Here is a 12,457-nt window from a genome sequence, read left to right on the forward strand (position 1 = left end):
ATTTTACAAGAAATTAGCTGTTCTATGGATTATGTAGTATATAAAGCCATCTCTAACCATCCTTGCTTGGTAGGAAGCTTGGGACATGGGAAATAAGACACATTTCTGAAAGGGAAAAACACCATTAAGTGCAGATTCGTAAAATAAATCACTAAATATATGTCCCATCTGTGTGTTTGTGAGGTCTTAAAACAGATATTAAAAATTGGTGTTTATGGGCTTGAAAGAGCTGCAGTTACCTTAAAGTCATTTAGCCCAGCTCTCTAATATGACAACAGATAAGGGAACTTAAGCAAGTTTTTTTCCCCCTTTTCATGATGTGATCAAATGAGGCTTAAGGTATTTCATATTCGTTTATAAAAAATGAGTTTATAGGTGGTAAAGAGAGCCTGTCTCTAGTATTTTCTTTTGGGCCTACACTGGAGAAATTGTTACTGGTGAAACTATTTGAGGTCTTCCAATAATAAGAAACCTGGATAAAACGTGAGATGAGCTTATACCAGGCTAAAATCTGCCTTGCAGGAAGCTCCAGTGTAGTTTAACAGAATAACAACACATATTTGCACCAGGCTGTCATTGTGTAGATATAAAAAGAACACTTACGTGTGCAAAACTAGTTAGACCCCTCCATCTTATACAAAAGAATTAACTCCTATTGGCAGAGGATGATGATGAATTCTGAGAAAAAGCATCACAAGCGAAGAATTTTAAATGCTGCTTGAATGGAGGTGCTTGATTGTATTTGACGTTGGGTAATAGGTTCCCTTGATTGATTGTTAAAATGCAAACTGAGGGAAAAAATGTGCTCTAATCCAGGTTCCAATATTGATTATTTGTATAATTTCCCACCCTTGCTTATTTTTCTTCAACTATCTCTTATGACTCTGATAATAAAGCTAAACTCATGGTAATAATAAAAATGGTTGTTAAATATACTCATATATATGAGAATGCTTCAGAAAGTTTGTGGGAAAATGGAATTAAAAGATAACCTGGGGCAGGTGTTGTGACACAGCCAGAGGGACCATCAATTGCAATGCTGGCATCTTATCTGGGTGCCATTTCCAATCCTAGTTGCTTTGCTTCTGACCCAGCTCCCTGTTAATGCAGCTGGGAAAGCAGAGGAGGATGGCCTAAATACTTGGTCCCTTGCCACCCACGTGGGAGACCAGGATGGAGTTCTTTCCTCGTACTTTGGCCTGGCCCAGTCCTGATCATTGCAGCTATTTGGGGAATGAACCAGCAAATGGATGATCTGTCTCTCTCTGTGTCTCCCTCTCTGTAACTGATTTTTAAATAAATATTGTTTTAAAAGATAACTTTATTTGGTATAAAAATTTTTGAAATGCATCCATCTTTTTTTCTAATTTGTTATTTTCCAAGAATTTTTTGAAGACCTTCCTTAAGCCTGAATTTATAAGCTTTTTGCAGCAAAATAAACTTATCTTTTAATTCCATTTTCCATGAACTTTTTGAACTACCCTTCATGTATGTGTGTGCGTATGTATGTGCATTTAATTCATAGGCAATAAACTCAATGGAGGAAGTAATTATAGTTAATGAAAAATAATGCAAATACTTTTAATTTAATTTTTAGCACTAAATCATTTTACTCACTCATATTAACGTGATAATGAATTTTATTCCTTGAGTGCCTGTTGCCTTATTCTGCAGGGAGATACTCTAGAAACAAACTGGGAGGCGAATGACATTACAAGGGCAAAATAGTTTACATGAAGATCAGAGTGGGTTTATACACATACATAATGGAATATTGGCTGTCAGTGCCAGCTGCTGAGATTTCAGTTCCTTGGGTGTTTTGTTTTGTTTTGTTTTTATTTGACAGATAGAGCTAGACAGTGAGAGAGAGAGACAGAAAGGAAGGTCTTCCCTCCATTGGTTCATCCCCCAAATGGCCGCTATGGCCAGAGCTACGCCAATCCGAAACCAGGAGCCAGGTGCTTCCTCCTGGTCTCCCATGTGGGTGCAGGGCCCAAGCACTTGGGCCATCCTCCACTGCCTTCCTGGGCCACAGCAGAGAGCTGGACCAGAAGAGGAGCAACCGGGACTAGAACCCTGTGCCCATATGGGATGCCGGCATCACAGGCAGAGGATTAGCCAAGTGAACCGCCACGGCGCCGGCCCCTCAGTTCCTTGTTTAATAAAAAACAAACAAACAAAAAAACATACATTTAGCAATACAGCTGAATATGTCGAAGAAGACTCAGTTGGAGCATGGCTTCATCTTTCATACAACAAAATGGGTGGCCTAGAGAAACACAGGTGTTGCTTTAAAACTTTCTGGTGGTTTAGAGTTCTCAGCAGATATGTCTGTTCCCCCATTGGAAAAGTTGTTTGGAATCAGGCAAGCCCAGGGACCAATGCCATGAAATGCCTGCTTTGCTTAAGATAATTTGTAGAGGTCCCGATAAACTGGGTGGGTGTGAACGAATTTACACTGTATTCAATTCCAGGGGAGTGACTCAGAAGAAGGCTGGTGCCTCAGCCACCCAGAGCTGTTTTCTGGGTAACCGAGTATTTCATTTCCGATATTCTGATCAGTTGAGTATCTGATACCACACCTACAAGCCATACTGCTTCCTATTGGCCCACCAGCATCACAGCTTATGGTGAGGAGGAGAGGGAGGGGACGAGACCCTAACCTGTTTGCTCTTTGGCAAGACAAAGAACTTACAGAGCTCCAAGGAGAAAGATGAGAGTTGGAGGTAGGGGATGCTGTGTGTCTTCTTAATATGTTGGCAAAGCATTGCCAAGATCAAAAGCAGGAGACACTGAAGTTGAATTCTAATGAGGGAACTTTAAGCCAAATTCAGTTAACAAAATATAAAATTTTGGTGACATTGGTAAGCATATAGTAAATAATAGATCTGATAACTATATTTTAGTTATTGTCACCATTTTATTTTCCTGCCTTTTATCAATTTGTCATTAATTTGAGGGGTAAAAGCCCTAAGAGAAGCTTATTATTGTTCAAAATAATGTAATGTTTAATTTCACAGTCCTTTGTGTTAATTTCTTGGGAAAAATGAGTAAAGGACAGTTAGCCAGTTTTAGAAAATCAGAAGTACTTAAATCTGTTTCTAAATGGCCTCTCTTTTTCTGTCTTGCTGTAGTATGGGAAGGGAGCGTCAACATGATCTAATTGTAAATGATTGAGATTTGATATGCTGGTTAATGATTATCCACGGGGAAGAGGAAGGAGGGTTTGCCAAGTGCATCAGACTCAAAGTATTTCTAAACAAGAAGCAGTAACAGCCAAAGCCAAGAAGCCTGATAATTGGGGAAATTCCTCTTCTTTAATTGGATGCAAGATCAAATTATACTTACTGTAGGAAGAACATTTAAAGAGGGAATTGCTCTGTGTACCTGTCCCTGGGTTTATTTCCTTTGTAGGAAATACATTTTTTAAATCCTAGAGTCTACAGAAATGCCAGTGTGGAAACAACGTTGGTTAAACTAGAAATGTGTGGTGATGGAATGTTTACTCCTGGCCTCCTAGTTATTAAAAAACATCATCTCCCTCCTGGTGACTCATAGTGATACTGATTTTTTATAAGATACCTTCAGGCTCAATAAACACATTCCAGAATTTAATGCAGTTTTCTAAGGTATTTTGTTTCCTTTTTCATTAGGATTTCAAAAATTAAGCTCATTTTCTAAAGCTCTTTTTCACAAAGTTCTAAAAAATGAAATGGTTTTCATAAGTTTCTTAGAAAACTAGAAATGGTTTGAAGTTAAAAATGATCTGAGATTTATTGCTAACGAGACCTCAGAGAAAGATTTTGGCCTGTGCTTTTTTTGCTCCCATGTTGCTTACATTTCTGAACAGTAGTTTACTTTTTGGCATAATACTCATGCAGCATTCATAGTATTTGAAAATGATTTTTTGGTAGCCATAATTGTTTTATTTGAGACAAAAATCACCTTTTTGTACGTAAAGTGATAAAACTGGTTATGTTTATGGATACTTATGTTTTACTTAATCTCAAATAATTATTTAATTAGTTTCAGTCTGAGAATGGACCTAATCTAGTGGCTTCCTCATAGTCTTTCTTTTTAAAAAAAAAGATTAATTTATTTGAAAGAGTTACAGAAAGAGGTAGAGACAGAGAGAAAGCTCTTTCATCCGCTGGTTCACTCCCCAGATGGCCGCAATGGCCAGAGCTGCGCCGATCCAGAGCCAGGAGCCAGGAGCTTCTTCCGGGTCTCCCACATGGGTGCAGGGGCCCAAGGACTTAGGCCGTCTTCTACTGCTTTCCCAGGCCATAGCAGAGAGCTGGATCAGAAGAGGAGCACCTGGGACTAGAACTGATGCCCATATGGGATACTGGCGCTTCAGGCCAAGACGTTAACCCGCTGCTCCACAGCGTCGGCCCCGACTCCCTCATATTCTTTGTGAAAGATCCTCTTGTTTCTCTCTTTTAAAGAACTCTAGTAATTAAAATTTTATTTTTTTATTGATTTGAAAGGCAGAGAGACACTGACAGACTGAGAGCACCCATCTGCTGGTTCTCTCCCAGATCCCTCCAACACTAGGACTGAACCAGGCTGAACCCAGGTACCAGGACCTCAATCCATGTGGCTGGCAGGAACCCAACTCATTGAATCATCACTGCTGCCTCCTGGCGTCTGCATTAGCAGGAAGCCAGAGCTGGGAATTGAGCATAAGCACTCTATATGGGACATAGTTGCATTAATAGCTGGGATAAGTGTCTGTCTCCCCTGATGGAACAAGGGCATAAGCCTCAGCCATTGTAGCTCCTTGCCTGAAAGTAGATAAAATCGGAATTTACCCCTAATCTCTGCATTCTTTCAAAGAGACCTATTCAGTCTCACATCCTGTGTTGTTCCCCACCCACCCCTGCATTCTTTTCCAGGTTTGGAAGCTGGCACCAACCTCCATGGAGACTCACCTCTGTGTCTCGCCCCCCTCCACCTCCCCTCCAGACCCCTAACCCACCTAAGATATGCCTTCAGCCTTGTGGTCAGTCTGTGTGCACCCTGGCAGCTGATTACCCACCTCTGTGAATAAATTGTTCATTTTGGCTATAAGTTTGTATTCTATCTCCTCTCTGTTCTGCACCCTTTTCCTTAACATCTCTTGGCTCTTAAATAGTACTGTGATTTTGTCCCTTGAAAATTAGGAAGTACAGGGGGCTGGTGCTGCGACATAGCAGGTAAAGTTGCCCCCTGCAGTGCCGGCATCCCAAGTGGGTGCCAGTTCGAGTCCCGGCTGCTCCACTTCTGATCCAGCTCTCTGCTATGGCCTGGGAAAGCAGTAGAAGGTGGTCCAAGTCCTTGGGCCTCTGCACTCATGTGGGAGACCCTGAAGAAGCTCCTGGCTCCTGGCTGCTGGCTCCTGGCTTCAGGTCAGTGCAGCTCCAGCCTTTGCAGCCAACTGGGGAGTGAACCAGAGGGTGAAAGACCTCTGTCTCTGTCTCTGTCTCTGTCTCTGTGTGTGTGTGTGTGTGTGTGTGTAATTCTTTCAAATAAATAAATCGAAGGAAGGAAGGAAGGAAGGAAGGAAGGAAGGAAGGAAGGAAGTTAGGAATATACACCAAAGTTAAACCATTCACACTTGTGTAGTAGCCTGACCTGATCAATCTGTCTCTACAGACTTCAGAATTATTATTGTCTATTATTATATTAGCTTTTAAAACATTATTTGAAAGGCAAAAATACACTGTAATAAAAAAAGGGAGTGGATTGGTGCCTCATAACAAACACTGGGCACCAAATGTAAGAAAAAAGGGGTGCAGGCCGGCGCTGTGGCTCAATAGGTTAATCCTCCGCCTAGCAGCACCGGCACACCAGGTTCTAGTCCCAGTCGGGGCGCCAGATGCTGTCCCGGTTGCCCCTCTTCCAGGCCAGCTCTCTGCTGTGGCCAGGGAGTGCAGTGGAGGATGGCCCAAGTGCTTGGGCCCTGCACCCCATGGGAGACCAGGAGAAGCACCTGACTCCTGCCTTCGGATCAGCGCGGTGCACCGGCCGCAGTGGCCATTGGAGGGTGAACCAACGGCAAAGGAAGACCTTTCTCTCTCTCTCTCTCTCTCACTGTCCACTCTGCCTGTAAAAAAAGAAAAAAATGGGTGCAGAACAGAGAGGAGGTAGGGTACAAATTTGCAGCCAAACTGAATTTATTTAGAAAAAATAAATCCAGAGAGGCAGGTGACCAACTGCCAGACTGTACACAGACTGAATACGTGGCAGAGGGCCCAGACCCAGCAGGCTGGGCCTTTTTATATCTTAGGTGGGTTATGGGTGGGATGGAGAGCAGTAGGTGGAGGTGACCTTCTCCATACTGGTTCTTCAAGTTTGGCCCACTGGCTTCCAAACCTGGGGAAGAATGCAGGGGCTGGGGTGGGGAACAATACAGGATGTGAGACTAAACTGATCTCTTGAAAGAAGGCAGGGGTAACAAGAACCTAAAATGGCTGAGGCGTATGTCCTTGTTCCATCAGACGTTAAAATTATTTGAAAGGAGGTAGATCCATCTGCTGGTGTACTCTCTAAATGCCCACAGCTGTTAGAACTGGGACAGGCCACAACCAGGAACCTGGAACTAAATCTGGATCTCACACATGGGTGGCAAGGGCTCCAGTTTGAGCCCTCACCTGCCGCCCACCAAGCTGCACATTAGCAGGAAGCTGTATTCAAAGGTAGAGCCAGGACATGCATCCAGGCATGCCAATATGGGCTGTGAATGTCCCAAGCAGTGCTTGAACCACTGCCAAATTCCTGCCTCTGCATTAGTTTTTCTACAATGGTTTTAGTAAAGGGCCAGAAATTCACAACTTAAAAAAGAATTTAAGAGGACTATTAGTCCTAATAGTCTAATAGATGATAAACTATTTCTCTTTGTACTTTGCAAAAGGTAACCTTATGACAATAATTGAGGCTTTATTTATTTTAAAAATCCATTTATTTAGTACATAAAAGAGAATGAGCTTTTTGTAAAAATTAACTTAAAATGTATCAAAAGACCTAAATATAAAACTTAAAATGATGAAACACTTAAGTGGAAGTGCAGGGAAAGCTTCATAACATGGATTTGCAAATGATTGCATGTATAAAATATCAAAAGAACTGGTGACAAAAGAAGATATTTAGATAAATTGGACTTCACTAAAATTTAATTTTTGATCAACCGGAGGACATTATCAGTTGAGTGAAGAGCCACACTGCAGTGTGGAAGTGAATACAAGAATGCTTCAAAAAGTTCATAGAGAATGAAATTAAAAGGTAAGTTTATGTTGGTGAAAAAAATTTTTTAAATTCATGCATTTCTTAAATAATACAAATTTTTGAATGTTTGAAGACTCCATATATTTGCAAATCCACATATACAATGAGAGATCAATATTCAGAGTATATAAAGAACTCTTACAACCTAAGAATAGAAAACAAACTAAATATTCCAATTAAAAATGGGCAAAGGACTTGAAATTACATTTGTGCAGAGAAGATACATACAATTGGCCAATTAAGCACATTAAAAAGTTGTTCATCACTAAAAGTTAAGGAAATGCAAATCAAAACCATAATGAGATACCACTTCACACTCATTAAGATGACTGTTACACAAACAGAAAATAGCAAGTCTTTGCAAGGGAATAGAGAAATTGGAACATTGCTGGTGGGAATGTAAAAATGTTAGTGACTGTAGTAAACAGTATGGTTATTTCTTTAAGAAATTAAACATAGAATTACCAAATATTTTAGCAGTTCTAATTCTGACTACATACCTAAAATAAATGATAGCAGGAATTTGAACAGATACTTGTATATCATTGTTTATAGCAGCAATATTAACAGTCATCAAAAGGTGGAAGCAAGGGCTGGCACCATGGCACAGCGGTTAAGCTGCTGCCTGAAGGGCCGTGTTCCACATGGGCACTGACTCGAGTCCCAGCTGCTCCACTCTGAATCCAGCTCCCTGATAATGTGCCTGGGAAAGCAGCAGAGGATGGCCCAAGTCCACCCATGTGGGAGACCTGGAAGGAGATCCTGGCTCCTGGCTTTGGATCAGCCCAGCTCTGGTCATTGTGGTCATTTGGGGAGTGAACCAGCTAATGAAAGGGCCTTCTCTCTATCTCCACTTCCCCTCTGTAACTCTGCCTTTCAAATAAATAAAATAAATTTTAAAAAAATGAGGTGTAAACAACCCAAATGTCCTTCAGTGAATGAATGGATAAACAAAATGTGGTATGTACTAGGGAACTTCAATAAAGTTTGTGGAAAAAATGAAATTAAAAACCAAGTTTATTTTAGTCCAAAAGCTTTTTGAAATCCACACATAGTATTTTTCATAACATGTATTTCCACAGACTTCTTGAAGATCCTTCATATATACAATGAAATAATATTCAGCTTCATAAAGAGGTGAAGTTCTGACAAATACTACAAGATGAATGAACCTTGAAGACGTTATGGTTTGTGAAATAAGCCAGATACAAAAAGACACCTGTTGTATGATTCCACTTATATGAGGTATGCAGAACAGCTAAATCCATGGAGAAGAAATATAGACAGGTGGTCATCAGAGGCACAGGAGGCAGAATCGGGAGTTATTGTGGAAAGGAGTTTGAATAGCAGGCATTTGGTGCAGTGTTTGAGTTGCTGCTTGGAAAGCCCACATTGCATATCAGAGAGCCTGATTCCATTCTAGTCCAAGATACTCCATTTCCCATCTAGCTTCCTTCTTTCTTTTTTCTTTTTTCTAGCTTTCTTTTAAGGCGCACCCTGGGAAGCAACAGATGATGGCTCAAGTACTTAGGTCCCTGCCACCCACATCAGAGATCTAAATTGAGTTCTAGGCTCCTGGATTTGGCCTGGCACAGCCCCAGCTGTTGCAAGGAGTTGGGAAGTGCAGAAATAGATGGGAGATTTCTCTTCATGTGCCTCTCTGTGTTTTTGGTTTTGAAACACAGTGAAAATAGATAAATAAAAATTTAAGGGTACAAAGTTTCCGTTTGAAGTGGTAAAAATGTTTTGAAGCTCAATGATGATGATGGTTACACGGAAGGTACTTAATACCATTGAACTGTATGTACATTTAAAAATGGTTGAAATGGTAAATTATATATACATTTTACCAAAATAAAAATTCAGTTATTTATATGCTTTTAAAATTTATTTTATTTACTTGAAAGAGAGAGAGATCTCATCTGCTGGTTCACTCCCTAAATACCTACCACAGTCATAACAGCTTGAACTAGGCCATTCCAAAGCCAGCAGCCAGGAACTGATTCCAGCTCTGCCACATGGCTTGCAGGGACCCAATCACTTGAGTCACCACCTGCTACCACTCAGGGTGTGCATTAGCGGGAAGCTGGAATGAAGAATGGAACTGAGACTTGAAACCAGGCACTGTTATATGGGATACAGGCGTCTCAAGTGGCATCTTAACCACTAGCCCAAATGCCCACCCTGAGACAATGATTTGAGAATTTATTTGGCATCCCAAGAAACACTGTTCATGAATCAGGAAGTGAGGCAAGGAAGAGAAAGTCAGTTACCCTTATGGACAACTAGAAATTTTTTTTTCAACTCTATTAAATTTTTTATTTTTAAGGTATTTTAATTTCTTTTTAAAGATTTATTTTATTTATTTATTTGAAAGTCAGTGTTACACAGAGAGAGAGGAGAGGCAGAGAGAGAGAGAGAGGTCTTCCATCCAGTGGTTCACTCCCCATTTGGCGGCAATGGCCGGAGCTGCGCCGAACCGAAGCCAGGAGCCAGGAGCTTCTGGGAGCTGTGGGATCCGGTATAACAGAAATCTTAGAGCTATCTCCTGGCACGGCAAAGGAGCTAGGGTGTTGCTCCATCAGTTCCCGTCAGACATTTGTAAAGGGATACTCCCAGTCTGTTCATTCCTCTGAACCTTGTTTAACAGAGTTGGCTGCATTGATCAGAGAAAGTCATTGGCTACAAAGGACCCTCATGCTGGCAGCTGGACATAGTAAACCTGAGGCACTGTCTGCATCTGCCTCAATATATTTAATTCAAACTTCTCTTTTTTTTAAAAAAATATTTATTTATTTTATTTGAAAGGTGGAGTTACAGACAGGCAGAGGCAGAGAGACAGAGAGAGAGAGGTCTTCCATCCACTGGTTCACTCCCCAGATTGCCACAACAGCTGGAGCTGTGCCAATCTGAAGCCAGGAGCCAGGAGCTTCTTCCAGGTCTCCCACATGGGTGCAGGTGCCCAAGGATTTGAGCATCTTCCATTACTTTCCAGGCGCATTAGCAGGAAGCTGAGTCAGAGATCACCCAGGACATGAACCGGCACCCATATGGGATGCCGGCACTGTAGGCGGTGGCTTTACCCACTAATGCCACAGCTCCGTCCCCCAAACTTTTTCTTAACAACTCCTAACTGGTACTGCATTTATTAATTTAAATTGGAAAAGAATGCTGATTATGCGGGTTCCGAATAGCATACTGTTGGGTTATTGAATATGAAGCATATATTAAACATCATGTCACCCTCTCTCTGTGACATCTCTCCTCTGAGCTGCCTTGCCTGTAGCATCCTCAGCTCAGGCCAAGCATCCATATCCCAAATAGCTCTGTTGTAGCAAGAAAAAACACACAATATAACCTAAGCCCTCCTTTCTGATGAAGGAAAACATCGAGCAAAAATCTGAGTGTGATTTCTTCTAAATGTGATTAATTCTCATTTAATTATTTTTATATCCACGAACATTCTATATGGAAGTCAGTTTTTCCTGTAAGGATTAGATAAAAGAAGATCTGGAGGAATGGGAGGTAAAGGTAGTGGAGAAATCTCTTGGAGAAAAGACAAGCGCATAACCCCAAGGACTGAAAGAGTTGAGAGTGTGGGCAGGACCCTGCAGAGGGAAACTAGACTGCAGCCCCAGAGCTGAGTGATCAAAGCTTTCATTTGCATTGCAGTGCATACCAGCGGCAGCTCTCATTGTGGGACTATTCCAGGTGAAATTGTTTGAAGTTTTGCAACTTTCTCTTTGGTGCCTTTGCCCCTGTTCTGTTTCCTGTTATAGTTAGTGGTAAAATCAAACCTAACGGAACAAAAAGCCCTTGGGAAACCTTAAAAAAGATTATGTAGTTGCAAGGTAATCAGGGGATCACATAAGTTCTTCTGATGTATGGGGCATATGATGCATGGGAACACTTTTGAATATGGGAGCTGATGGCCCTGCCCTGATGAAATGAGAGAAAAGAGCCCATCACCCCTTTTGCCCTTGACTTCCACTGGGCTACAAGTTGCCACTGGCTCAGAGCTGATGAGATCCCCACCCACTGAGAGAGTGGGAAGATGAGAAGACTCCCAAACCATGTTGAACTCAAAATCTTCGCCATGAAATCATAAAATATGATGGTTACCTTCTAAAATGCAGACAGTGAAATTACAGTTTAAATAGGTTTTATGGTCTGAAGACCTGAGCACTTACCACTTTTCATTTTCAGTATCAAAATCATGTTTATGTCCTGAAAATTCCTCAAATGTAAGATTTAGTGAGAGCAAAAGTTAATGTTAACATCAAGGAGATTTTGCATTTTGATTACCTGCCTGACTTATAATCTCAATTATGTTTATACATGCATAAACTTACAATGCTTTTCCTGAGATAAGAATATTTGACTTAAAAGTGTTGTGCATGTCCAAACAGCTTTCCCCTACTTTGTATTATTACATCCCTTTTTCTTCTTTTGCAGAGGAGGACTGATTTGGATTGGTATTGCCATCTAGTGGCCAACATGGGAAACTGGCAAATACAAAAAAAAAAAAAAAAAGAAAGAAAGAAAAAGGTTGCCTCTCTCATGGAAGCATGGAAGTAGAAAACTTGTTATAAGCTACTTCTTGGGGCCAGCACTGTGGCTAATGGTTAAAGCTTAAATGGGGTGCTGGTTCCAATTGGCTGCTCCACTTCTGATCCAATTCACTGTTAATGTGCCTAGGAAAGCAGAGAAAGATGGCCCAAGTGCTTGGGTCCCTGCACCCATGTGGGAAACCCGGAAGAAGCTCCTGGCTTCTGGCTTTGGATCAGCCCAGCTTCAGCCATTGTAGCCAATTGGAAGATCTCTCCTCCCCACCCCCCGTCTCTCCTTCTTTCTCTGTAACTCTACCTTTCAAATAAATAAATAAATATATATTTTTTTAAAGATAACTTCTTACACACATGGACAAACAATACACATGTGCACACACACCTATTTTTCACTTTTAAAAAAATTATCTATTTGAAAGGCGGAGAGACAGAGACAAAGAGCACTACCGTTTGCTGGTTCACTCCCCAGATGCCTGCAATAGCACAGGGCTAGGCCATGAGGCATCCCAGAGCAGGGGACTCAGTCCAAGTCTCCCAGTAGGAACACACTTACTTGAGCCATCTCCTGTTGCCTCCCAGGGAGTGCAGCTTCCAGGAAGCTGAAATCAGGAGCTGAGCTGGGA

The 12,457-nt window shown here is 41.4% G+C and overlaps 1 protein-coding gene across 1 annotated transcript in view; it reads left to right on the plus strand.

Moving 5' to 3' along the window:
* Positions 1 to 12,457, plus strand: part of TNFRSF21 (TNF receptor superfamily member 21) — a 244,709-nt gene that overhangs the window by 53,612 nt on the left and 178,640 nt on the right. The window lies entirely within an intron of this gene.

Source organism: Oryctolagus cuniculus, chromosome 5 (genome assembly GCF_051225735.1).
Source record: "Oryctolagus cuniculus isolate XC-2025 breed Fujian yellow rabbit chromosome 5, ASM5122573v1, whole genome shotgun sequence".
Classification (NCBI taxonomy): Eukaryota; Metazoa; Chordata; class Mammalia; order Lagomorpha; family Leporidae; genus Oryctolagus; species Oryctolagus cuniculus.